The 26,245-nt window shown below is 38.5% G+C and overlaps 3 long non-coding RNA genes across 3 annotated transcripts; 1 reads left to right on the top strand and 2 right to left on the bottom strand.

Moving 5' to 3' along the window:
- Positions 1 to 4,974: 4,974 nt before the first annotated feature.
- On the bottom strand, positions 4,975 to 6,762 carry LOC124266728. The gene is made up of 3 exons (XR_006895830.1): positions 6,577 to 6,762; positions 5,705 to 5,744; positions 4,975 to 5,249 (listed from the first exon to the last, which is right to left on the bottom strand). It is a non-coding gene; the product is annotated as an uncharacterized LOC124266728 (long non-coding RNA).
- A 7,080-nt stretch (positions 6,763 to 13,842) lies between these two features.
- Positions 13,843 to 24,267, top strand: LOC124266729. The gene is made up of 3 exons (XR_006895831.1): positions 13,843 to 14,094; positions 14,816 to 14,819; positions 24,257 to 24,267. It is a non-coding gene; the product is annotated as an uncharacterized LOC124266729 (long non-coding RNA).
- On the bottom strand, positions 22,163 to 23,041 carry LOC124266730. Its single transcript, XR_006895832.1, has 2 exons — positions 22,936 to 23,041; positions 22,163 to 22,265 (listed from the first exon to the last, which is right to left on the bottom strand). It is a non-coding gene; the product is annotated as an uncharacterized LOC124266730 (long non-coding RNA).
- Positions 24,268 to 26,245: the final 1,978 nt, after the last annotated feature.

Consider the following 26,245-nt stretch of genomic DNA (forward strand, 5'->3'; position numbering starts at 1 on the left):
TTTCTGTACTCATGACTTCCTTACTTTTCATTTTGTCAGCTAGACCTCTGCAATTAGCAAATACTATGTCAATTCTGGATCTCATTTTGCAACTTTGAGACTTACTATTATAATTTAACATTTTACGATAAAAATAATTTTCAAGTACCCTTGTGTCTGAGGTTTTTGTATAGCTGTGTAAAGGTGTAACAAAAACATAAACAATACAACTGAAAAAAGGTGGTGGGCGATTTCCTCCATACTGGAGTGTTACTCACGCTCTTGCATTCAACATTTTTCAAAGATAGTTTTACAGCCTCTATTAAACACTTTGTAACAACCTTACATAGAATTAGTACTGTGGTATAGCAATACTGCCTATCCACTGAATTAGGCTTACACAATTTATACAGGATTCTAATTTTTATACGTCAACGGAATATCTGGCTTATTACCATGCAAAAACCTATGGTCTGATTTACACGGCATGAAGCAACTTTATGCACTGTTGGTAGCATGATATAATACAAACTGTGTCATGAAACAAGGGAGATAATACTTCTTAACTACACCATTAGTTTGGTGATGTATATACTACGCATTATGAAGCCGCGCTATATAGCCAAGAGAAAGATGTTTCTTAGCAACAGGGAATTCCTTTACGAAACGACATAGAAGGTTGTATCATGGATCGATGTATCGTCTGGCCTGTGTAAGACAGTGCATCAAGTATTTATTGAGCACTATGAAGCCACTTTATACTCTAATGGTGCGCTGATATAATGCAAGCTAAATAATGAAACAAAAGGTAATATTTCCCAGCGACGAAAGGATTCTTTACGAGGTATGGAAAGTTTTAGTTACCCTGCATCATCTGAACATCAGGCTGGTGTAGCACATTGCCTTTGGTCTGTATTAAACTGACTGAGTTTGGTTTTACGCCGCCTTTAGCAATATTCCAGCAATATCACGGCGGGGACACCAGAAATGGGCTTCACACATTGTGCCCATAATGGGGATTCGAACCCGGGTCTTCGGCGTGACGAGCCAACGCTTTAACCATTAGGCTACCCCACCGCCCCGGTCTGTATTAAACAGCATGAGACTACTTTATACACTATTGATATCATCATATGGTGCTAACTTAATAATAAAATCGAGAGGAATAAAGCTTCTTGTCCACGGAATTAGTTTTAAGACGTACATATAAATTTGTAGGGTTATGAATTGACGAAACATCTGGCTTGTATCATACAATAAACTGATACTGTTTTATCCATAGTATAACAAAGAACCCATTTCTATTAGATAAAATAGTGATGTACATTGCAGCCTAAAAGTCTTAGAGATATACTGACTGGTCTGGGCGTACACAGTTAGGCATTATTTTCATAATTTACAAAGAGAGTAGAAAGTTGGTATATTTACCAACGCTTCCATGAGGTAAATCCGTATTGAGTGTTCACATTTAGGTCCGCAATACAAACACAAGTTCTTCTTTGTGTTTTTGCTATTCGTGTCACACTATTACCAGTGTTATCCTTGTCATGAGTTGGTCACACTTCCTGGTTTCACATCGATCCTGGAAATTTATATTGTTAATTTTAGTTTGTCATGTCTCCAAGAATGCTCTGTAATCACAGGGAAAAAGAGAAAAAAAGCACAGTTTTGAGTGCGCAGGAGATTATTTTCTTTCAGTTGCACACCGAGTCTGACCGGCTGAAGTCTCATATGCCCCGTAAATCTTCCACGGGTAATCCGGTGAGTTTCTAGCCTGTAGTGTTATGTCCGTCTCTTTCTCATATTGTTTCTAAGACAAGAGGCTATCTTGAGACACAAAAATCCAGAAGATAGTATATCTACAGATCTTCTACAGATCTAGCTACAACTGAGCTACGTCTAATGCAAAGCCTTGGCAAAAGGGCTAAAAGGCAGACGACACAGACGAAAAAAGTAAATTTTACCAAGGAACAGTTGCAGAACATGTCAAACGGTTATTGATAACGACACCTGTCTCCTCCTGACGGTTTTGTGTACACCAAGCTACACAAAATTCACATTGGCCAAGTACTAAACAAATGCAAGGTCTTTCAGGACAATGAAACGCCCAGCTATACCCAGATAATTCACAAACACACACGCACAAACACACACACACACACACACACACACACACACACACACACACAGCAACTAACATGCGCAACGATCTACTCAATATGCGTCATCCCAGTCATTGAGCTTGTCAGTTAGTCAGCTCGTGCAGCAAGCATGGGTTGCTAAACCAACTCTAACCCGGATCTTCACTGCTTCATGATGTAGACATAAAATGTCTGGTTTAACACAATTATGTACATCCTATAATCACCTGGTGATATTACCGAGTGCGACAATACACAAACAAACAAAACATACAAATACACAAGAACATGTGTTCACGAAAACCGTGAGCAAAATTCTGTATCACAATGCTCCAGTCCCGCAAACACAAGCAAAGGCTAAAACACTTTAACCTGTAAAGACAGTAATATCTGGTACAAGTTAAAATAGGGGAACTGGAGCAGTCACTTATGTTTCAACTCTGTTTCCTCATTTCTGCGACTAAACATTTCCTGCAGCTTCAGACCCTAAAATGGTAAAATGGAGCGAATGAACCGATATTGTTTTGTTGAACAATAGGAAAGGTTAACTACCGTCAGAGAAAAGACAGCACAGGGGTTCGAGATCACTGTTTGGACGATAATTTCTTTATAATACAAATATATACTTTTCCACTCATATATTGCTTGTATATGTTATGATTAATATACATTCTAGCACGACAATGTGTGATACTCGATTCTGATTGGCTGAGAGCTCATCAAAACCGTACTTAAATGACAGTTTAAGGACCGCTAATTAAAGTGACCGATTCACCGCGTATGAATACAACGAACTCGTTGACCGTATTGTTTGTAAACAAACATGTCGGACATCGGCAATTTCTATCTCGGCAGCATCTTTGGTGTTTTTTGAGTAAAAGCGAATGGTTTGAAGAAGAATTTTTTAAACCCTTATCCCATTGAAGAAACTACGAAGCTGGAAAATCCGTCAGCAGCGCAAAAAACGGCAGTATATTCAAAGCGACTCCAGATCTACGTGTGGTAGACGTCGACACACACGTCGGCTCCACACATCCTAACCTGACCGCTTCCGTCCCGGCCGTAATGCCCAGTCTTCCACTTCCACTGTCCATGTATCCCACATAAAACGTAGCATGTCAGGTCTTTTCCAAATTGGGAATAGTAGGGTGGTTATCAACAATTATTTCCGTGAATAAAGTTAAGGCGACTAAACTTAGCGAGTTCACGGCTTGCATTTGGAAGCGATTCAAAGCGATTTCAGGGAAAAGGCCCCTTCGCGCCTTGTGTTCTTGCGCCAAACAGTTCGGTTTTAAAACGCTTATCAGTCGTGCTAGAATGAAGATAAAGCTACTCTGTTTTCAATTTTGCGGTCCTTTATCGTTGATTTAAGACCGCTAAATGTTTAATTTAAAACCTCACGCTAACGCGTTCGGTTTTAAATTACATTTAGCGGTCTTAAATCAGCACGAATAAAGACTCTCTAAAGGTGAAACAAAATAACTATCTTCTAATTCCAAACTGAACAAAATCAGTGAAGAAAATAAAGATTTTTAGGAAATTCTACCGCTACACTCATTAATTGCATACACAAAGGGGTCGAGCTCTCGATGCTAAAACAATGATCAACAGCCCGACTATCTTAACGTGCGGTTCAATCAAACCTTACGTTTCACAAGAACACGTGTGTTGAGCCTAGAGGTAATTCTTTTGCCTTTCTGCTCATCGTATTCAATTTGTCTGATTGCATTTCATGTTTGACAACTGACCCTCGAATTAGCACTACCCTTTGCTTTGACCAAACGTCTGGTGACTCCTCGGTAAACATCGACAGTTTCCGTAATTCTCTGATTGACTCGGAGACGAAGCTCATGTGGGTCAATTTCCACCAAGGCAGGAAAACTCATTTTTCATATCTCCCGCAATAATCGCACGCACGTGGAAATTGACCAATGAGATACCTGATATATCTTCCTGTTCTTTCAGACATGGCTGTCATTACCAAAGTGAAGACACAACATTCTTTACTGATTGCCAAGTAGTTCGTATTATGAAACCCATCTTGCCTTCTTCACATTCTCTCGCATCTGTTTACGGATCTCTTCATGACGCAGTTCTTCTTTCCCTTCGCTCAAAGTCTTCCATCTGTATTCTCTGGAAATCTTTCATTCTCTCAAGCTCTCTTCTCAGGTTTTCCTGAGCTTCCTTTGTTCTGCCTGTCGTTTCTTTTCTTCTTCCAAACGTTTCTTTTCCTCGTCTTCCTTTTGCCTCAGTTCTACGGCTTTAAGACGTTCTTTCAACTACTCATCATCTTTTTTTCTTCCCTTGATGTTCTTTCTTGACATTTCAATTTTTTTCTCCATTTCTTGCATTTGAAGACGCTGTCTCTGTAACTGCTCTTCCAAGGCAGTGGCTTCTTGTTTAAGTTTATCCTCGAATTCCTTCTGCCTCTTCCCTTCAAGTATTTCCTTTTTCTCAGCTTCTTGGAGATCAGCTTCACATCTCTCGTACATCTCATTTGTGTAGCACTGGCCGCCATTTTCATCAACCATGCGTCTGCCCTTGTCTATTAAATCTTAGGTAAATTTCTCCTTTTCTTCATTCGTCCCTCTGTTGTTGACAGCCATAAAACGAAGACTTGTTTCATATAGAAACTGCTTCAGTTTCACTGGGCAATCCACATAAGTAGTGGTCAATATGGTTTCACCGTCCTCTTCCAAGTCATCTTTTCCAGTAAATACAACAATGACGAATCTTTTTTAGCTTCTTCTCCAAAGCATTGCAGGAACCTTTTCAGTGTATTTCTGTCGTCTTCACCCATCCCTACCAATTCTAACGATGAAAGAATGGCGTGTATTCCAGGAGAAGACATCGCCACACATTTCATGACCTCTTGCCCTGATGTCTTCATGTGATCTGCTTGTGTCACAAAATCCTGGGACGTCAACAAGTTGCAAGTCGTACCCAAAGCGTTTAAAGGAATGCTGTTTGCATGTCTTTGTAACAGACATTGCCCTTGCAGAATGCTTTGAATATCTTTGCCAACTTTCCAGTTCAATTATTGTATTCCCCTGTTTCCGCTTTACCAGCTCCACTCTTTCCAGCAAAGTACCATTCGAATTTCCTTGTCCAGAAAGCTGTAAGGATTTCCTGTGAAGAAGATAATCATGGTCTCACACACCATAAACAATTATCACAGCACATGATACTGACTTAACCTTTAACCAACTGCCATTAGAGATGTGGTAAGGGTCGAATGCTAGATTTGTAAGTGTTGATTTCCAGGCTACTAATTATTGTGCTCATAAATATGATCCACAACCTTAAGATTTAATGGCATGATTTTAATGCTTCTGTTTCACTCAGTTGTAACAACATGCTAAGCTAATGACAATGAATCACCTAACTATCTGGTCAATCAGCTCAGGTTAAACGCCTGTAGGTAACAGTCGTCTCAAATGTGAACCAAATGTGTGCATAGACTCGGTTCAACCTGAAGTCCGATATGTATTACAGTTTGACACACTTCCGCGCAATTTCAACGCAATTTCAATGCAATTTTTTCTCGTGCAACTTGAACTCAGTTTACGATGAAGTAAAAATACCTTTGCCAGCCATTGCGAAGGGTTTTGCACTTTATACAGTCTGAAATGAAAAAACTCGTTTCAACACCACCGTGTACATTCCTGTCAATGTTGAAATAGACAATGTCGGTCTGTTGAAAGCACACATCAAGCGTTTTCTTCTTGTTACATCTTTCTGTTCAATGAGTTTGTGTTTTACAGGACGAGGCATATTGAATTGATTATGAACCCCAACAGTAAATTATACATTTTGTTTTCAATAATAGACGTCAAAACAGAGACATGTTTAGTAAACGAGGTATCATGACACATGAATCAGCATATTTTATAACATTATTTTACAGTTATGTGTCAAAACGTCAATGATCTCTTAGCAGCACACGATTGTTTATCAAGCTGGGCACACATGGTATCTGTTACCTCTACGAAACTCGCAACTTGAAAACATGTAAGAACAGGTCTAATATTGATCTTCAGGAAGCCATGCTTGTCGTTGGAGGCGACTAACAGGATCAGGAACTCAGGTTCGCTGACAAGGAGATGCCTGCCATAGTATCGCAACCGCGTAGATCGATGCGTATCATGCCAATTATGTGACTGTCTGTTCAAGCGTGCTAAAATAAGTTAAATGGGGATAAAGTATGTTGAATAGTATGCCACGATACTATGCATTTGAAAATAGTATCGCCCACGGGCCAAACAGTTTTGATAATGCTAGATATTTGCTAGAAATTCGCTGATTTAAGTCATAATAAGTTGAATTATGTCTCATGATACATGTAGACGTAATGTCAAAGACATGAATGAATACACATGCATCGGTTAACATGTAGCTGACATCTTGCCCAAACATGTATCAGTAAATCAACACTAAAAGTATCAGCAGTACTCACCCGCTGTGTGCTCGCCCTACCAGCTGTGTGCTCACCCTCCACCAGTCAGGTCGTGGCTGTAATGTAAAATATCACGGCTGTCGCTGGTTTTATACTCATGCATCTCAGGTACAGTTAGTCACGTGGCCAGCTCAATAAAACACACCACCTGGGTCAGGTGAGATCGTCGTCGAATGTCTGTGCAGTCAAACAAACACGTGGGAGAACACGTGACGTTTACTGCCGACAGGTGGAGAGAAAATCACAAAGAAAGAAATGGCAGCCGTGTTCATTCATGGTCTCACTTAGCAAAATGAGGTGTCTCGAAAAGCAGATGAAGACGAAGAAGAAGAAGGAGGAGAAGAAGAAGAAGATTATTTTAGTGTTGTGTCACACACAGCAAATATATTCAATCTGCCAAACATAAAATGTGCTGCCAAGCGACCTATAAGAAACTCAAACACCGTATAGTCATATGAATGACAAGTTCAGATAAACACATCAGAGATATTATATCGACAGCATTTATAGACGACATAGCAATATACGGGAATAAAGTGGAAAGAGAACTGAAGAGAAATAACACGTAGAAAATGTATTCACCATTAGTCACCAGACAATCATACCGATGTATGAACTGTTTAAATAGTCAACAACATGAACATTGATCTACGCAGCTGAGATACGATGACATGTGCCAACCAAATCCATGAGCCTGACGACCAGTTGTTCGCCTCTCGCGACAAGCTTGGCAGCTGAAGACCAATTCTAAACCGGATTATCAGGGGTAATATGCCATATAAACAATTGTTGGGAAAGTAATAGCAGCACGTAAAATATGATCGTACTGATACCAGTGAAGTTACTGTTAATAGTGCTCTTTTGCCAAGTGACTTTAACTGTCAACACAGGAACTTAAAAGTCCTTTAACTCATCTATAAGTGTTCATGAATTATTTTATATTTTGAAATTATTCCTGTTTACATATAGCAAACTCAATTCAGTTCGAACGCATACAGTTGCTTGGGTAGAATAAGACCTCGACATAGCGTGACTGATGTAGAACGCTATTAATAGGAAGACGCTGACATGCAGTTATTATCTAACACGCAGTATATACCAATGGTGTCAACACAGATCCTCGCACAATCAACTTTGATGTTAATGATTTATTATTATGATAGCGGCCTCAGAATACCGTTCATGATTCAAACGAAGCGGCTTTAGCGTCTCGTAGAATACCACACTAACTATTATCAGACACGCAATAACACGGTGTATAGCATACATATTCTCAGATTTCAGCTTATCACTTGATCACCGAAGAATGGGTTTTACCCGCATGTGATCGATTGTACACGCTTTATAAACAGGGTGAAAGAAGACACTGATCGTCAATAGAGTAGTTGTTCTTTGCGTGTCAGTTTGAAGGTATATTTAGTTCCAAGGCTCTGCTTGTAGTTGTTTGTCGGGTACATTACTACAGGTGCAGCCTGACACATCACACTGAGATAACTGGCAAATGTAAGAACCTAACGTAACTAAGCTGCAAACATACTACAAAGGCGTTGATACAAACCTTCGCGTCGTTACAAATGCTCCTTGTCGTTGGTTTGTTGTTTAAAGCCGCACTCAGCTATATTCAGCTGTATGGCGGCTTCCTGTAAATAATCGAGTCTGGACCAGACAATCCAGTAATCAACAACACGAATATTGGTCTACGCAATTTGGATACGGTGATATGTATCAACCAAATCGGCGAGTGACCACGCGATCCTTGTCACTCATGCATAGGTACAATGTGTGAAACAAATTTGTGGTGTCCCCGCCGTGATATTGCTGGTTAGTGAGCTTTACACCCAGGGCCAGATGACCTGGTTCAACAAGAAAGTTAGCTTAAATATCAGAATTGTGTAGCTTATGACTCGCATAGGTAGCAGTACCATGATCACTTTGCTTACGAGATCACGGGTACAGATATACTCTAACCAAAAAGAAACGCAAATACAATATTGATAATTGAAATGTCAATTATTTTTCAAAATTGGTGTTTGATTGTTCGCCATTACAATGCTGGTTTGTGTACATGAACCAACGCACACAGAGCAAAACGGATCTTCGGTAATTTTAATGCACGCTTACGTTTGAAAGTATCAACATGCATGAAAATGTCATGGAAAAAGTGGTTCGCAATATGCACGCGCAGTTCTGAGGAACCGTGAGCGAGGACATTGCCTATTTAAGGCCGGATTACCACTGCAGTCATCTCAATCCGTTCGTGATCGATTACGAGGAGACCCTGTTTCGGCCTTGTACTGCGACGACACAATCGACGTCGACGGGTCCAGTGGTGCAATAACGTTCGATTCTGGAATGTACAAAACTGGCAACGTGTATGCTTTATGACGAATCATGCACAAATCTAACTTTGTACGCCCTCAGGACAATTTAACTGCTATTCGGTACGGAGACGAAATCTTAAGGATTCCCATGATCCCTATCATTGAGGGAGTTGATCCAGCAAGATAATGCCACACACACAGCAGATGATACTACCTCCCCTTATCATGTGATATTACATTTAGAGAGGTACTAAATGCAGTGAAAGGGTTAAAAAACAACAAAGCCCCGGGCCCAGATTGTCTGAGCAATGAACATATAAAATACGCAGGGAGATCATTAATCACTCATATTGTCGCCTTGTTTAATGCCATCATCAGATATGAGTACGTGCCACTTATGTATAATCTTGGTGAAATTCTCCCAATACACAAAGGTAAAGGCAAAAGCAAAATTGATCCATCTAATTATCGTGGCATAACGTTAACATCTACCCTGAGTAAGCTCTTGGAACGTCTGCTCCTAGATAGAATTGAAATGGACAGATAATAACACTTCCTTCCCCACCATTTCCAGTTTGGCTTCAGAAACACGCAGCTGAGATGGCAGCGCTTACACTTTACTGAAACCATTGCATATTACAATGAAAAGAACTCACCAGTATACTGTGCTTTCTCGACAATGAGAAAGCATTTGATCGTGTGTAGCTTGATGGTCTATTTTATAAATTAGACAAACTTGGCATATCTGGTAAAATGTGGAGACTCCTTCGTTTATCTGATATGTCTATGCACTCGTATGTTGGTTTGCAGGGTTCAAATCAGACCAATTTCATGTTAAACAAGGTGTCGGGCAAGGCCGTGTTATATCAGCGTGACTTTTTCACTGTACATAAATGATTTATTATATGATCTTAATAGAACAAGTTGTGGATTATGCCTCCCATTGGGAAAATGTCCCGGCTTATTGTTAGCTGATGACACAACCCTTACCAGCTCCAACCCCAAGGGATTACAATGTTTGTTAGGCGTAACTGAATGTTATGCAAACAAATGGAAGCTGAAATATAATGTAAGTAAGAGTGCTGTATTGATGTTTGGTAACAACAAAATGTATCGCTTAATGACCTTTTTTTTGTAATATCCATGTACCTCTAAAACAATTCATTATTTATGCTGAAGTGTAATTTACTACCTCCAAATCATCTGTTAATAGAACAGGTAATGTTTGTGAGAAACTGAGAAAAATGATTAATATTAACCATGACTCAGGGTTGCATTATGGAGGATTAAAATCCTATTGCTGCAATTCGTATATGGGACAGAGTTATATTGCCATGCTGCCTATATGGATGCAGTGTATGGGGAAAGCTATCTAATAAAGAATATGATATGTTGGAAACCACACAGCGTTATTTCACTAAAAGAATACAAGGTTTTGATAGGTATATGCCTAATGAAGTTGTTGTGGATAACCTTGGTATTTTATCATTACAAGCTTTATATAGATCAACGCTCTCTGTTGCTACTTGGCAGATTATGCAACAGCACTATTAAGTTTTCTTTTAAACAGTTGTGTTTACATAGAATCTCGCAATATGACAATGAAATTATGAATGGCAGAAAGCATAAACGAGATATGAAATCTCCTATATTTCATATGTTGGAATTATTAGCTAAATATGGTATCCAGGAAGAAATGAAACAATATGTAGTGTGTTCTAAATTTTTATGTAAAAGGAAATGATCAAGAATGGGTACGGAAAAGGTCTTACAATGTGATAGAAAAGCAGCAGAGTATGCCATGCAGTCAAGGCTATCATTGATACGGTATCAGTCAATAAGATCGGACGGTGTAAATCGACTATGGCAACTGGCGCTTGACAGACCAAGGTACTATAAACGTATTGGTTTTCTTATAAAACTGGGTTCTGTTCCCACCCATTCAGTCAAAGGAATGTGAGGTGTGGTACTGTGGCGCACGATATTTTAAAAGCACGTTTTAATGTCTTGTAAGATTAATATTGCTGAAAGAAATGACTTATTTGAACAAATTTGTGACTTACTTGATGTTAATATCTTTGTAAAATTATGGACCTACGATGATGATGATGAATTCCTGAAATTTCTACTTGGCGGAAAACCGGAAGATGTAAAGGACCAGCTAAACTATGATGTGTGGGCAAATGTTATAATATGTGTCTCAAATTCTGTATGTAAATGGAAAAATATTTATAACTGTTGTATTTCACCTTACCACCCTGTATAAATTATTTCATGAGCATTTCTGTTGTATCATGTGCCAGTAATATGACTGTATAATATACATATACATTTGTAACCTTCAAACTATGGAGGAAATAAAGAATATCTATCTATCTATCTATCTATCTAGCATGATCCCTATGATTGAGGGAGTTGATCCAGCAAGATAATGCCACACACACAGCACATGCCACTCTTCAGCATCTTCAGAATAACAGTACAGTGTTTCCTTGACCTTCGAAATCGCCCAATCTCAACTCCATCAAGCAATCTCTACTCCATCAACTGTCCCAGGCATTGCAACAGGAATGGACCAGAATTCCATAAGTTCGAAATCAAAGACTTATTCAGTCCATTCCAAGACGGTGCAGAGCAGTTTTTGGGGCACATGGTGGCCACAACAGACATTGAAGAAAACGCAAATCTGGAAACGGGCGCGTTCACATATTGGATATTTTATAAGCTATATGTATTAACACTCATCTGACCTATTATACATAGACATTTGGCTGCAACAGATACAGAATTACATGTGTTATGTCGCTTTAAAGATACCAGATTAGATTAGTGAAAATCGCTTTTCCTAACACATTCTGTCATTGTGCTGTGTAGATCTGTTACAGCTGATGCTGACATTAAGATGATAAAATGTCGAGTCTTTTAGTTCTTCATGTGCTAATTCTGTTGTATATAAATCAGGGAAAGCTGATCCATCCATTAATAATGCAGTGCTCCGATCAAAGTAAATTTCTGCACTTTAAAGCTGATTACTACTTACACCTGCTACTGTGCTATGGAGCTCTGTTCCCCTTGACCTCAGGTGTGCCCTTGCCTTGACTACTTATAAATCTGGCCTAGTAATAATCATTGATAATGACTGCCATTTGTTCATTAGTTCCTCGTCATATCAGTGTCCTTATCATTCTTCCTATTATTATAGCATTCATGTGTCATTGGGAAAGCCAATGTTACCCAACACAGGTACAACGTGAGAAGATCTTATTGTGCTCTGACGATGTGGAGTTAAACCCGGGACTCTTTACACTTGAAGAAGTTTAATAATATTCCATTATGGCCAAATTAGAAGACAAGTCCGAGCCGAGTGAACAAATCACATCTTTGAAAGAAGACGTGAAGTCGATTCCTTCTAGGTGTGATAAACTTGATAAAACTGTTAACCTTATCAAATTGGATAGAGAGAACCGGAAAAAACACCGAGAGTATGTATACGGATTTTGATGCCATTTCGGAAAAAGGTTGATAACATTTACGAACTTATGACCAAAATTGACGACGATTTAGATAAACTTAGAGGTATTTAGGGTATACGTTACGATAAATTTACACTATACCATGGATGCCTCTATGGCATGGCCCGATAATTTTATTACATCCCTTTGCCGTCCCCGCATTCTCACAGTAACCGATCAGATAAGCCGCCGTTGCAACCGAACTTGCCAGTGTCAACAAAGAAAGCAGTCGCAGTCGCGAAGGTTTGTTCGCAGTGCGTCTCAGATTTGGGGAAAATCGTACAGACAAACTTACAGGTGTGAAACCTAATAAAATATATGCAAGAACTCCTTGTACCTCTTTCAGAGTACCTAAACAACAATCGTGTTGCCAAGTTTAATCGATTAGGTAAAAGAAGCGAAAGTGTGTTGTGATTGGTACGCTCAGCTTCCCCATTGTAGACACCTGATTGGGTAAAACTCCAGCCACGGGAGGTAATATAATCATCGGGCCGAGCCGAAGATGCATCCATGGTTTAGTGGAGATTTATCGTAACGTATACCCTGGAGATTAACGAGGATGTTGGTCGACGTGACAACATCCCCTACATGTTATTCCGGAAGCTGACGGTGAGAAGTCAATGTCATGTAAAGAGATTCTGTTGTCTACATTTGATAAATACTTGAGCCTTTATGACATGGCAATCGTCTGACGTGATTCGCGCACACCGCATTGGCCCTAAACGTCAACATACAACTAAACCACGTCCCATTATTGTGAAACTCGCACTGTCAGATGATAAGATTCGAGCACTGAAATTGAGACCAGTTCTCAGGAGAACTTGGACTTGGGAGTTTGACGACACGACTGAGAAACAGATACAAGCCCAGGTTATTCTAATACGCCACACATAGTCAGATTCAAACACGTCAACGTAAGCGGCAACCGGCGACCGACTCTTCACGTAACAGGCGCAAGACGCCTTCTCGTTCAGCACGCCCATAGGGTAGCGTCCGAGGCCTGGTTATTATGTCACAAGAATCTATTGTCAATGACATCGCAAGTACTGACTCTGAGAGTGATCTCGTGACTGACAACACCACTCTATCCCTTTTCTGCTGGAACGTTAACGGGTTGAGGGACAAAATAAACGACTGTGAATTTTATTATATCTTCGGAAATTCAAAATAGTATGTCTTGTTGAGACATTTGTCAAATATGAATTGGCTGGACGGTTATGACGTTTTCTACAGCCCTGCAGTAAATCTATCTGGTTTTGTTAGACTTTCTGGTGGTGTAATTGTCTGTATCCACAATTCTATAAGCAATATGTGCATTTTACTGTCACCATCAGTTGACAGTTTGATTTTCTTGAAACTGCCAATAAAACTATTTTCATTTGCAAAAGATATCAACTTAATATGTACTTATATCCCACCCACTATTCTAACAGAGATCATGAATGTAACACTGAACAAATCGAACAGTTTCTTATAGAAACCCTTCCAGAAATCAGTGATTCATTTACTATTTTCTGTGGAGATATGAATGCTCGCACAGGTGAGCAAAATAACCATTACGTTAGTTATGATGGTGATATCGGAAGTAAACATCTAAAATATAGTGAAGAAGGGGATACCCCACTCGATGACCTCAAATCTCATGACAAAGTTGTAAATAGTATTGGTCGTACTTTACTAGATATGTACTATGCACTTCAAATATCTATTTTCAACGACAGAGCTTTTGGAGACAGGCTAAGAGAATATACTTTTGTAGTAATCAGGTCTCGAGCGTGAACGACAATATAATTTGTTCACAGGGTTTTGTTCATTCTATTGAGATTTTTAGCATTGGAGAATGCATTGACTCAGACCATTTCCCATTGGAGTTGACTTGTAAATTTCTATATGCAGACAATCAAAATGAACTAGCCGATGGGTGTTATGATAAAGAAAACTTGTTTGGAATGATTCTCTGTGTAAATACTTTGCCGATAATTTATCTGATAAAATGTTGTCTTGTAGTCAAGGTTTACTTACAATGCTTGATTTTGACTTAGATGGTGCTATCGATGAATTTGTACATACGCTTTTGTCCGACTGTATGAAGAAAAAGGTTAATACTAAACATGTTAACAGTATAGGGGCGAGGGCGGGTCGTTATCCATAAATTAAAAGTGGGTACCCAAAAAACTACATCTTAAGATTAATAGTCACTATAAATATCTTGGTCTTTTGTTTACCCATGCAATAAACTTGTCTAAAAGTATAAATTATTTAGTATCAAGAACAAGGAAGCCATATTCAACGTTTTGTCTGTTTCATATAGAATTGGAATTACCTCACCGAAAATATTTTACTTTTGGCAAATATGAAGTTTAACATTTTCAGATAGCAGTATATCAAAGAATAATCACGTGCTAGCTGTGTCCTGCACGTGCGCTTCCCGCTCTTCCAGTCTTGTGAGGAAAACACACGGTTCATACCGACAAACAATCTATCATTCTTCACTGTGCGATCCTTCTTGTAGCCTAGTGGAGTAGTAAGCGAAGGGTTGCGGGTTCGAAACCAGGTATCGGCACTATATGTTGCAAGTTTTTTAATAATGTGATATTTTAAGATCGCATTCAGTGATAGTAAGACAAAGTTATATCTATCTTCAAAACAAGTAATACATACTTGAGAAATCCATTATATTCCGTTCTATGTTTTCAATAATAGACACCGATACACAGACATAATGTACCATTCCATTGTTATGCAAATCAACGAGTAAAACTATGGCTTCTGACATCATGAGCTCATCACGTTTTACACAAAAAGCGTGGTATTTTTAGAAGATACAATGTGGTTCTGAAATGAACAAAATGTTTCATCAACGGCGATTGATCGTCGGTCAGTGCACACAATAAGTAAAACGAATCACGTTATTAAAACTTTCCTTACTTGTTGTTGATTTAATTTCCATAAGGCTAGAAAAGGCATGTTCTCGTTTTCCAATTTGGGTAAATCAGTACTCAAGACGTCAATAACTTTATTGCCCGTGCAATACTCGGGTATCTGCAGATCTCAGATCATCCCGAGTGCAGCTTTAGTAAACAACAAGAAGAAAAAGCAAGAAAGATTCTATAAAACCAAAACATATGGAAAAACAAAGAAAACCAAACCAAACTTAATTACCTGCATATATGAAGTTCAACATAAACAACCTCCATGTCCACACTAATTTATCAAATTAAACAAAGTGTAAGTTTTGAGGGAAAAGCCATGCAGCTTGCTAGTTATCTTCCTGTACTAGGAATTTGCATGCTTCGCCTGGATCATTGTGGTGTATAGCACAGTAAGAAAGAAGTATATAACCATCCGTATGAAAGCAGTATGATGACTTTACATGTTGGTGCAGATGGTTGTGAGCCAGCAATTAACTGGTTAATTTGTGTTTTAATTTGGTATGCCTGACATAACTATATTAACTAAAACAAAGTGATCACTCTAATCAGTAAATAATGATACCAGTGACGTTGTTCTTTAAGACTCTAAAAAGTTAATAAAACTCGTAAATAAGTGTTCATATCATGCCAACTATCATTATGAATTCACAGTTTACATTCTAAAGTGACGCAAACCCCAGTGGACTATTGGGGTAGGAGAAGCTTCGGGAAAATAGTAGAAGGTATAAGGTACCCACCAGTAAGCATTGACACTTTTATAATTATATTCAACAAAATTAGAAACTTGACACCGACATTGTTGGTGACAATTGAAAAGGTTAATTCTCTTTAGCTTTTAGTATCTTGATACCATACACAATGCGCACAGCAGTGGCATGTAGGATATTTGAACATAGTCTTGGCGTCTGGCGTGAAAAGTGTGCCCACAATATCGTGCATATAGTGTAGGCAGCACACAATCTATGGACCGGTTAGCTTCTGACATCGTTGGAGATCACCCAAGACGTGGAGTGCCGCTTGTGAGTCACACCAAACAAACGAATAGATTCGTGACTGCATCCTTCACAAGCAGACAGTTGTTGTTCAGAGGTAGACTGTCAGACCACATTATGGTAACTACAGGTATCTGAGCTTGAAGACCCAATATAGTAGTTATCTTGACTAAGTTTAGTGCGCTCAACGTTGATGTTGGATCAGGAGATACGCCAGGATCTGTCGCAGGATGGCTGCACTCGTGAGGTTGACTGATTTGGAGGGCATTTGTTTAGCCAGAATTTTCCAGCATTTCAAATGATTGTCGTTCACGAAAACTAACTGCCATGTTGGTTCATGTTTTGACCCCAGTCCTTCTGTCTTTCAGCAGTTACATATTATAGTGCAGTGGCCAAAGGTGAAAATAGATACTTTGGCGGACTAAAGCATGAAACTTTACAAAGTGCTAGGGAATATCATGATAAAACATATATTTGGGTGCGCCCGATTTTTTGGGCCCATTTTCCGAAAAAATCCAAGATGGCCTCCCAAAATGTAAGATTTCCAATTCCAACACCATGTGACTTTCACCGCTGGATTAAAGCAGAAAACCTTGCATAGTGCTAAGGAACATCATGATAAAACATATTTTGGGGTGTTGTCGTTCAAAGGGCTATTTCTAATACTTTCATCAAAAAATATAACAAGTAGTAGTAAAAGATAAAATTCATCATCCAATTAATGAAACAAATACTGTTTTGATCAGTCACGTGATATCATTTTGTCAAACATCCATCTCTGTGACTCTGAAGTCTCCTTTAACAGTTCCAATTGATGTTACAGAGCGATGTGCATAGAAGTTGAGATGATTTGCAAATGAAAGTCCGTGTGACTCTGCTGACAATATTTTAGCTTGCACTTGCTTCAGAAATGCGTGCACATGAGGCATCTCCCGATTTAAACTAAAACTACAATTGTATAATCAAACAGTAATATCTCGAGGTAATCTAATGAGATGTTGATGGTTTCTTTTTCTGATATCTGGAATTTGCTGGACTCCAGATGTCAGTATCAGTCAAGATGTCATTGTGGTTACCTGGTGATACTGTTGAGAAAGAGTGAGGGAGTGAGTAAATGTTGCGTTTAGCTGCATCAGCAAATTTGCAGCTTTTCGCGGCTAGAAAACAACTATTTTAATAAAGAAACGATTACAGAATAAAAGTGATGAAGAAGATCACTAAAACGTCAGTCAACTATCATAGTTAAAGGCAAGGGACGGTGGGGTAGCCTAATGGTTAAAGCGTTCGCTATTCACGCTGAAGAACCGGGTTTGATTCCCACATGGGTAAAATCAGTGTCTGGTGTCCCCCGCCGTGATATTGCTAAAATGTTGCTAAAATTGGCGTAGAACCGTACTCACTCATTCTGTTAAAGGTAAAAACCGACATTCAGAATTTAAAATCTACATCTTATCATATAGTTTAATTTCCTTCTAAAATTACATTATTAGAAACGGTATTGAAAAGTTCCGATAGTTTGAAGGGTATAACACGGTAGCCGGATGAGAGGTAATTCAACACATTCCAACAAAGGTGCTTGACAGTCAAAGGACTGTGACATATTGAGGAGGATCCTCTCCCTTGAATAAGAATGAATGGCCATAAATTAGAGTGTCCCATATAACACTTCCGAATCACCACTTAATCTTGGCGATTTAGATCAGTGTGTTGAAAGAGATGTGACTGACGTACATAAGGGCGTCCGTCTTTAATTCTGTGTTTCTCATCTCCCGCCGCCCGTAAAATTCCCAACCGCCCATACAATAAAAAAATATTTTTATTTCTAAACTTTGCGCCGACGAGTCTCAATTTGAACACCGCCCATTGAAAACAAATGTTTCGCCACAAGAAAAAAAAACAGTTTAAAATGTATTAAATTTCATCGAAAAACGAAAACGAAAAACGAATCTTCAGCAGGTATTAAAATGGAAGCAAATCTTTCATCTTTACTCCCATGTCACGATTTTGATTGGCATCCACTAATATTTACGATCCGGCAATGTTAGGAGTTCACAATATCGTGTATCACTGGTAGGATACTTGGTTACAGTGAGAGTGGAGTCTTTATGATTTCTGACAGAGTCTTTGTGATTATAGCATCTGCAAGGCGAGGGTAAGGTACAATAAATGTCCTGTAGGCGTCCAAAACAACTTTATAAGGGAATTAATTCCACGTTTACCTCAATGCTATGTTCCTTCAGGAACGAATGTAACTATATTACTCTGAAAACGCTTGATAATCATGTAAAGTCATAAATTGTTAGGATTTTCATATTTTTTTTATAATGAATTGATATATTTGAAAAAAAATGATTAAATAAATTATTGTAGCATTCAAAGTCACCATTCTGATTGGGTTTATCTGATTGGCCCACTGAAGCATGTGCTGTTTAATCAGCGAAAAGAAGACACATAGAATACTCGTAGCTCTATAGTGACAGAAATTTGTGATTATGAAATTGATGTAACATAAAAATTCATTCTTGGTCACAGATAATTCACAATCCCAAAATGGAATAGACGGGACACAATTTCTAAAATCTTGTTAATGAATAGGAATTTGACGTTTCTATTAATGTATCTGTGGTGTCTAAAGATCATCTGAATGTTTGAAGCTATAATTCGAGGTGATTTAAACTGAATATAAAATTTTCATATTTCGTCGCTCAACTGTACCATGTCAGGACAATGTTGACTAGAACATCATAAGTGGTCAAGTATAATGTGGTGGTATTTGTCCCATGCTTGTAATTCCACAATGAAGCGTATGAATATTGCGTGAAGTACTTATAACAAAATTGTGCAGAATCTGTTCACTTTGGTTGAAAATCTCCTGGCATAATATTGCTGTAATACGGACCTGTCATTCCTTCCTTTTTGGCATAGTTTTCTGCATGCTTAGATTTACTTCAATATTCCGGAAATATATAGTTCAGTAAAAACCAATGTAATGAATCCACTGATGGGATTAAAATAGCCATGAATCGCCACTTGCTTGAACAGGGATGTAACACTACAATCTGTAGTGTTTATTCACATATTGTGTTACTTGAGACAACACTTTACATTTTGAAGCCTATTTAGAATTGTCAATTATCTACAACAATGTGTAGATCACAATCATCATCGAGATCATCATGAACATTGACTAAATAGTATTCTTCTGAAAATAACTGTTTTGTACCGATTATGTGAGTTAAGCATTGTGAATGTGACTTTGTACTCATGATGTTTTGCTCATACTCTTGATGTTTTACTCATATTTATCATCAAAATGACTTTCATTGAACATTATGATAAAAGGATATCTATGCTTTTGCTATATGTATTTAAGTAAATTATAAAGTTGCAAGATGATAGTATGTGTTGATAAGGAAAATTATAGCCTTTAATACCACAAACTAAAGCTATAATTACCATTTAGTCTTATTATAACACATATCAATGGCCGCCCCATTCTTGGAACAGTCAGGCGATGAGAAACACAGAATTAAATACGGACGCCCTAAGATGCCTTGCCGCAAGATGTTATTAGTTTGGAATTTGATTTAACACTGACCTTATATATTTCTCAGATTCATTTACATAAATTCAGGTTCTATAGCTGTAGCTGAAAAAGTTCTTTTCCAAAAAAGAATCTATTCAAAACAATCTTGTACTTTTTAGTCCTCTGTAGATATATGATTCAATGGAACCTTGGAACAGTGCCAGAACACGTAAAAAGTTCATTTAGATTTTTAGCTGTTTATTTTATACATACCAAGCTACAATGCATGATGTTTAGTTTCAGAACAAATATTTCATGATCCAAGTACATGACGGATGGTAGTCTATAGGAGTAGCCACGAAAGATATTGGTTGGTATGATTCGAATAGTTTTCTGAAACATAGCCTTTTACATCAAAGAAAGAAAGAAAGTGAGAAAGAGAGAGAAACCAGTGATGTCAATGTCAACCCATTATTGTTATAGGGATGACTAAGTGGATCGGGTGGCCGCTGACATGGTTCATGTATGTTTATGTATATTGGTACTTTGGTGTCAGTCTCCGAATTGTATGGTCCACACTCGATTATTCACAGGCTACAATATCATCTGGCAATATTGCCGAGTTAAACAAACAAACAAGTAAAAAGGTGTTCATTATAGCGATGAGCAAATCATGTCCCAGCGCTGACACTTGTCACAAACCCAAGCCAGTGCAAGACAATATTTCACCCGTTAAGTCAGGAATTTCAGGTCCAAATCAAAACAAGGAATGGCAGCACACACCGGTTTTATCACAGATCCTTCAAAGGTCTTCCTTATTTCTACTGGGGCGAAGTCCGTTTCTGGTGTCCCCGAGGTGATATTTCTGGCTAAGGCTAAACGTGGTGTAAAACTGAAACTTACTCACTATTCATTTCTACCATTTAACAATTTGTGAGGCTTTGAAAGTCAGATTCTTCATTGAACAACTTTTGTTGGGCCCAGTTTGAAACCTACCAAAGAATCACTCGTACCCAGAATAATATGAAACGGAAGACTAAAGAAGGATGGAGCGGAATATAAATAAGTCATACAAACAAATGTTCCGTTGAAATTGAAAAGGTAAAAGGTAGAGCATAGTCAGTCAGGAGTATCTGTACAAATACATTCCATTGGGCTAAAAAATATGGCCATTCATAGGTGGATAAGTCACTGAAAATGAGTGATACTAAATTCTACATTCTATCTAATACAGCTTTTAGGTTGCTGCTGCGATTCCCAACGTGAAGTTACGTAATTCTTTGGCTAGTGCCAAGCAATAACCTGTTCTGCCTGTCATTTCTTTTCTTCTCTCTGACGTTTTCTTTCTATCTTCTTCCTTTAGTATCGGGGTGGTGGGGTAGCCTAGTGGTTCCCAAAGCGTTGGCTCGTCACGCCGAAAGACCCAGGTTCGAATCCCCACATGGGCACAATGTGTTAAGCCCATTTCTGGTGTCCCCGCCGTGATATTGCTGATTTTTTTTCTAAAAGCGGCGTAAAACTAAACTCAGTCAGTAAGTCAGTCCTTTAGTATCAGTTGTAAGGCTTTCAGATGTTCATTCAGCCGATCTTCTTCTTCATCTCTCCCCTTTCAAGTTGTTTCTCCATTTCTTGCATTTTTAGAAGATGACTCTGTAGCTGTTTTTCAAAGGCAGCGACTTCTTCTTTAAGTTTGTCCTCGAATTCCTTCTGCCTCCCTTTCGTCGATTTTTTTCCTTCTCAGCTTCCTGAAGATCAGCTTCACAACTCTCATACATCTCATTTGGGTAGCACTCGCCCCCGTTTTCAACAACCATATTCTATAACATGTCTATCAGATCTTTGGTAGAATTTTTCCTTTTCTTCATCCGTCCCTCTGTTGTTGACAGCAGTAAAACGAAGACTTGTATCAAACAGAAACTGCTTCAGTCTCGTTGGAATATCTCCAAGATAGTTGTCAATGGTGTCATCTGCCTTTTCCAAATCGTCTTATCCAGTAAATACAACAATCACAAATCTTTTAGCTTCTTCTCCAATGCATTTGCAGGAACTTTTCCAGTGTATTTTTGTCTTCTTCAGTGAACCTGCCAATTCTTATGATGAAAAGAAAGGCGTGTACTCCAGGAGATGACATACCGACACATTTCATGACCTTTTTCTTGATGTCTTCGGGTGATCTGCTTGTGTCACAATAGTCGGGGAATTCAACAAGTTGCAAGTCGTACTCAAAGCGTTTAATGCTATGCTCTTTACTTTCCTTTGTAACAGACATTGCCCTTGCGCTTGCTCGAATATGTTTTCCTGCTTTCCTGCTCCACATATTGTATTCCCTGTTTCACATTTAACTACTCCAGTCTTTCCAACAAGTACCATTCGAATTTCCCTCACCATAGAACGTGTAGGATTTCCTGCGAAGGAGAATAATCATGGTCTCACACACTCTTCTAAACAATTATATCACATTATATTGACAATTGACTTTTAACCATCTACCATTAGAAAGCGATAAGATCAAATACTAGTTTATAAATGTTGATTTTCGTTACTAATTATTGTGCTCATAAATATGACCACAACCTAAAGATTTTAATGACATGATTGTAATGCTCTCGTTTTACTCAGCTCTGACTACATGCCAAGCTAATGACAATGGAACCATCCGAGTCCTAACTATCTGATCAATCATCTCAATTGAAAATATCAATGAATACAATTCAACATGTCCCCAGGTGTTTGCGAAGAAGGTAGCCATGGTTCGCTCTATGGGCAGCACCCATCACTATTTTCATAAATTCTTTGTGTGTTGTACAGAAACCAAAAGTGTTGGGCATATAATGTATATTTTACGTGGTTCCTGACATTTGGCTTACAGTTTCTTACTTCTTTTTTATCACTTTATTTGTTTATAATGGGTACATAATTTATGCATTTGTGGTACATGTAAATATACAAAGAATGGACATGGGTGGTAAATAATCCGTAGGCTATAGGAATACATTGTTGTTTCAATTTATGTGTAACCGGCTCACTGTTCAATGCTGCTTTCTTTGTACAACCAATGTTTGGATAGGAAAATACCTTTGTCAGCCATGGCAATAGGGTAGGCCGTTTGAACAGTCTGAAATGAAGAAAATGTAGTATCAAGACAAGTGTGCGTATTCTCATCGAATGGTCAATGTATAAATAGCTGTTATGGTATGCACAGTTACTTTTCCCCGTTAGTATACTACTTTCTGCAGGTATTTTCTATCTGTATTTACGAAACGCATATCCGTGATCTGTATCCTTTGCTTGTTGTTTGATGTGACAATCAGCATTTTTCAGGGTATATGTAAATAATCGAGTTTTGAACCAAACAACCCAGATGGAAACGATGATATCAACCAAATACGTCCGATCATGTTAGTCGCCCTAATGACTGAGAGACGGTTTGTCAAAGACCAATTATAACCCGGATGTTTACGAGTGACATGTTTAAGAATTGTTTTGAAAAAAAATACTTAGGAATCCTTATCATTAATTTCCATTATATGTTCTCACTATAGTTTGTTTGACTTCATTTGAGACCGATGATTTGCTCACGAACACAAAATCTAATAAATGCAACAAAATCAAACTGTGCACAGTCACATGACAGACCAACACTGATAATTTGTCTCCTTATTTTGGACACCTGAATAAAAAGTTGTTTAATAAACGATCATTATTTTGTTGTCACTTTTCGCTATTTCTTACGAGGGAGGCCCACTTGCTGGTAGAACAGCCAGGTGTGCGAGGTGTACGTGTGAAATTGAAATTTCACTGCACACGCTTGTTGATTACCTGGGTGCTCACCTCATCTCACCTCTTGTACGTGTGAAATTGGTACAGCTATGATAAGTACCGGTTCTGCCCCACCAAACCACCGCAACTATATTAACTACAATACAGATTAAAGTGGTACCATGAAGTTGCTCTGTACAGTCTATGAAAAGTACAGGTAACTGTGCGCAGAATATTTTAACTGTCATTCATCTCAGTTTTAAGTCTTTATATCAGTCCACCTACGATTATATACAATGACAATTGACATTCTAAAGTGACGAAATTCTTCTTAATCCCAGGAGATTCCTGTGGGATTCCTGTGGTAGGATAAGCAGCGGGATAACCTGCTTGCAGTAGAAGGTATAAGGATTGTACCACTCAGTAAACACTGACACTTTTAAAACTCAACATAAATATGGCACCCACATTGTTGGTAATAATTGTAAGGGTTGATTCTTTTGAGTTTCTTGTGCCATACGCGCGACAATGACATGCAGGAAGTTTGAGCATGGTCTTGGCGACTGACGTGAAAAATTGTAGTCACAAATCGTGCAAAGAGCGTGAAAGACAACAATCGCGTGCAGCAAGCTCTTAGATCACCTTTGTGATTGCACGTGTATTATGTGATGGGTAGTCTTAAGGCTGGGAAATACAGCAGCCCTGGATTGTAGTCGTTAGACAGATTACAATCTGTGGACCTGTGAGCTTCAGCTGCAGATCGCCCTAGGTCCGAGGCGCTGCGTGTGTCGTCACATCAAAATGACGTACAAATCGGGTTACAACTGATTTGTGGCTGCAAATTCTACTAGTAGTTGATGCTCATACGTTGAGCGTCCACTCAGACCAAGGGGCATCAACTGCGAACTGCAGGTATCCGTGCTTTGTGACGAAATATAGGACCTATCTTGACTCGTCTTAGTGTGCTCAGCGTTACGATGGATCGGAGACGCGCCAGTGTATCGCAAGAGTGTTGTGTTCATGAGGCCGATTGATTTGGAGGGCATTTGTTCACCAGCATTTTGAGACAATCTCAAATGATCATCGTCCAGGAAAATCTAACTTAACCTGTCCAGTTAAATAGGGGGTCATAGAATGTCATGCATTAATTTACTATTAAGTGATGCACATACACGCGACAATGCTGTTCATCCTATTGTTTGCTGATGATATTGCGCTTTTGACTTTACAGTTATAGGTCTGTAAAGAGGCTAGACAAGCTAGTTTCGTATCGTTACAAGTGGACATTGAAAATAAATCTTGATAAAAGTAAAAGTTATTGTATTCAGGAAGGCTGGTCGACTAAGACATTACGAAAAGTTCCATTTGAATGGACAGTTGCTTTGAAATTGTTGCATCATATAAATACTTGGGTGTTCACTTCTCTTCCTCTGGATGATGGTATGTTACACAGAAAACTTTTGCTGACCAAGCATGGAAGGTGTTGAATATTTTCAAATCATTGGTTAAGAATTTTGTATAATCTACCAATTAATGTTCTGCTCCATATATTTGATGTCAAGGTTTGGCCGTTGTTACTTATACGGAAGTGAAGTCTGGGGTTTCCACCCGTCGCCATCTGTATTGAATGTACATGATAGGTTCTGTAAACAGGTTTTGGGTCTTTCTAGATACACGCCAAATATTGCAGCTCGTGCTGAGATTGGTTGTCATTCATTAAAGGTAAATCAGTACATTAAGATTGTTAAATATTGGGTTCGCCTCCTGTCTCAAGTTGAGAATGTAATCTTAAATAAGGTATATGAGTATCACTATTGTCTTGCTGAAAAGGTATAGATTGTTGGGCTTTTTAAAGTGAAATCTCTTTGTACAGTTATGGTTTTGGCAATGTTCTGGGCCAGTCAAAATGTTGGAAATATCTCTACTTTCATATCATTATTTAAGCAAAGATATATTGATATAGATAACCAGTTGTGGTCATCTCGTATTATACTTGTTTCGAAATTGGATTTTTATCGCAGGCTCAAAGAGTACGGTAGACATTTAGGTCTTATATCCATCTGAAGTGAAATTAGCCCAGTTGTTTACATCAAAGAATACTTATATTATAAACTGTCTTGCAAAATATCTTTTTAGCCATGAAAAACGAAATAAATTTCTTTCAGTCTTCGTAACCACAAATGTATAACTGTGCAGCTCTCATGATGTTGTACGGTGTTCTAATAATTGAATATTCTGTACACCTGATGTATAATGGGCCTGTGGCCACATTACTGAATAAAAGCTCTCTCACCATTAAGTGATGCACACACTACTTGTATTGTGTACTGACTGACTGACTGAGTTTGGTTTTACGCCGCTCTTAGCAATATTCCAGCAAAATCCAGGGGACACCAGAAATGGGCTTCACACATTGTACCCATGTTGGGATTCGAACCCGGGTCTTCGGCGTGACGAGCCAACGCTTTAACCATTAGGCTACCCCACTGCCCTGTATTGTATAAGTCAGTGTAACAATGTCAAGTTATTGATTTGGTTAAGTATCTAATCTGACACGCAGTATACCAAAATTGGCATTAACTAAAATCGCTCATAAAATAACATGTGACCTTTACATGTCTTGTTA

This window comes from Haliotis rubra, unplaced genomic scaffold, assembly GCF_003918875.1.
Source record: "Haliotis rubra isolate DU_JTF1 unplaced genomic scaffold, ASM391887v1 Scf1277, whole genome shotgun sequence".
Taxonomy (NCBI): Eukaryota; Metazoa; Mollusca; class Gastropoda; order Lepetellida; family Haliotidae; genus Haliotis; species Haliotis rubra.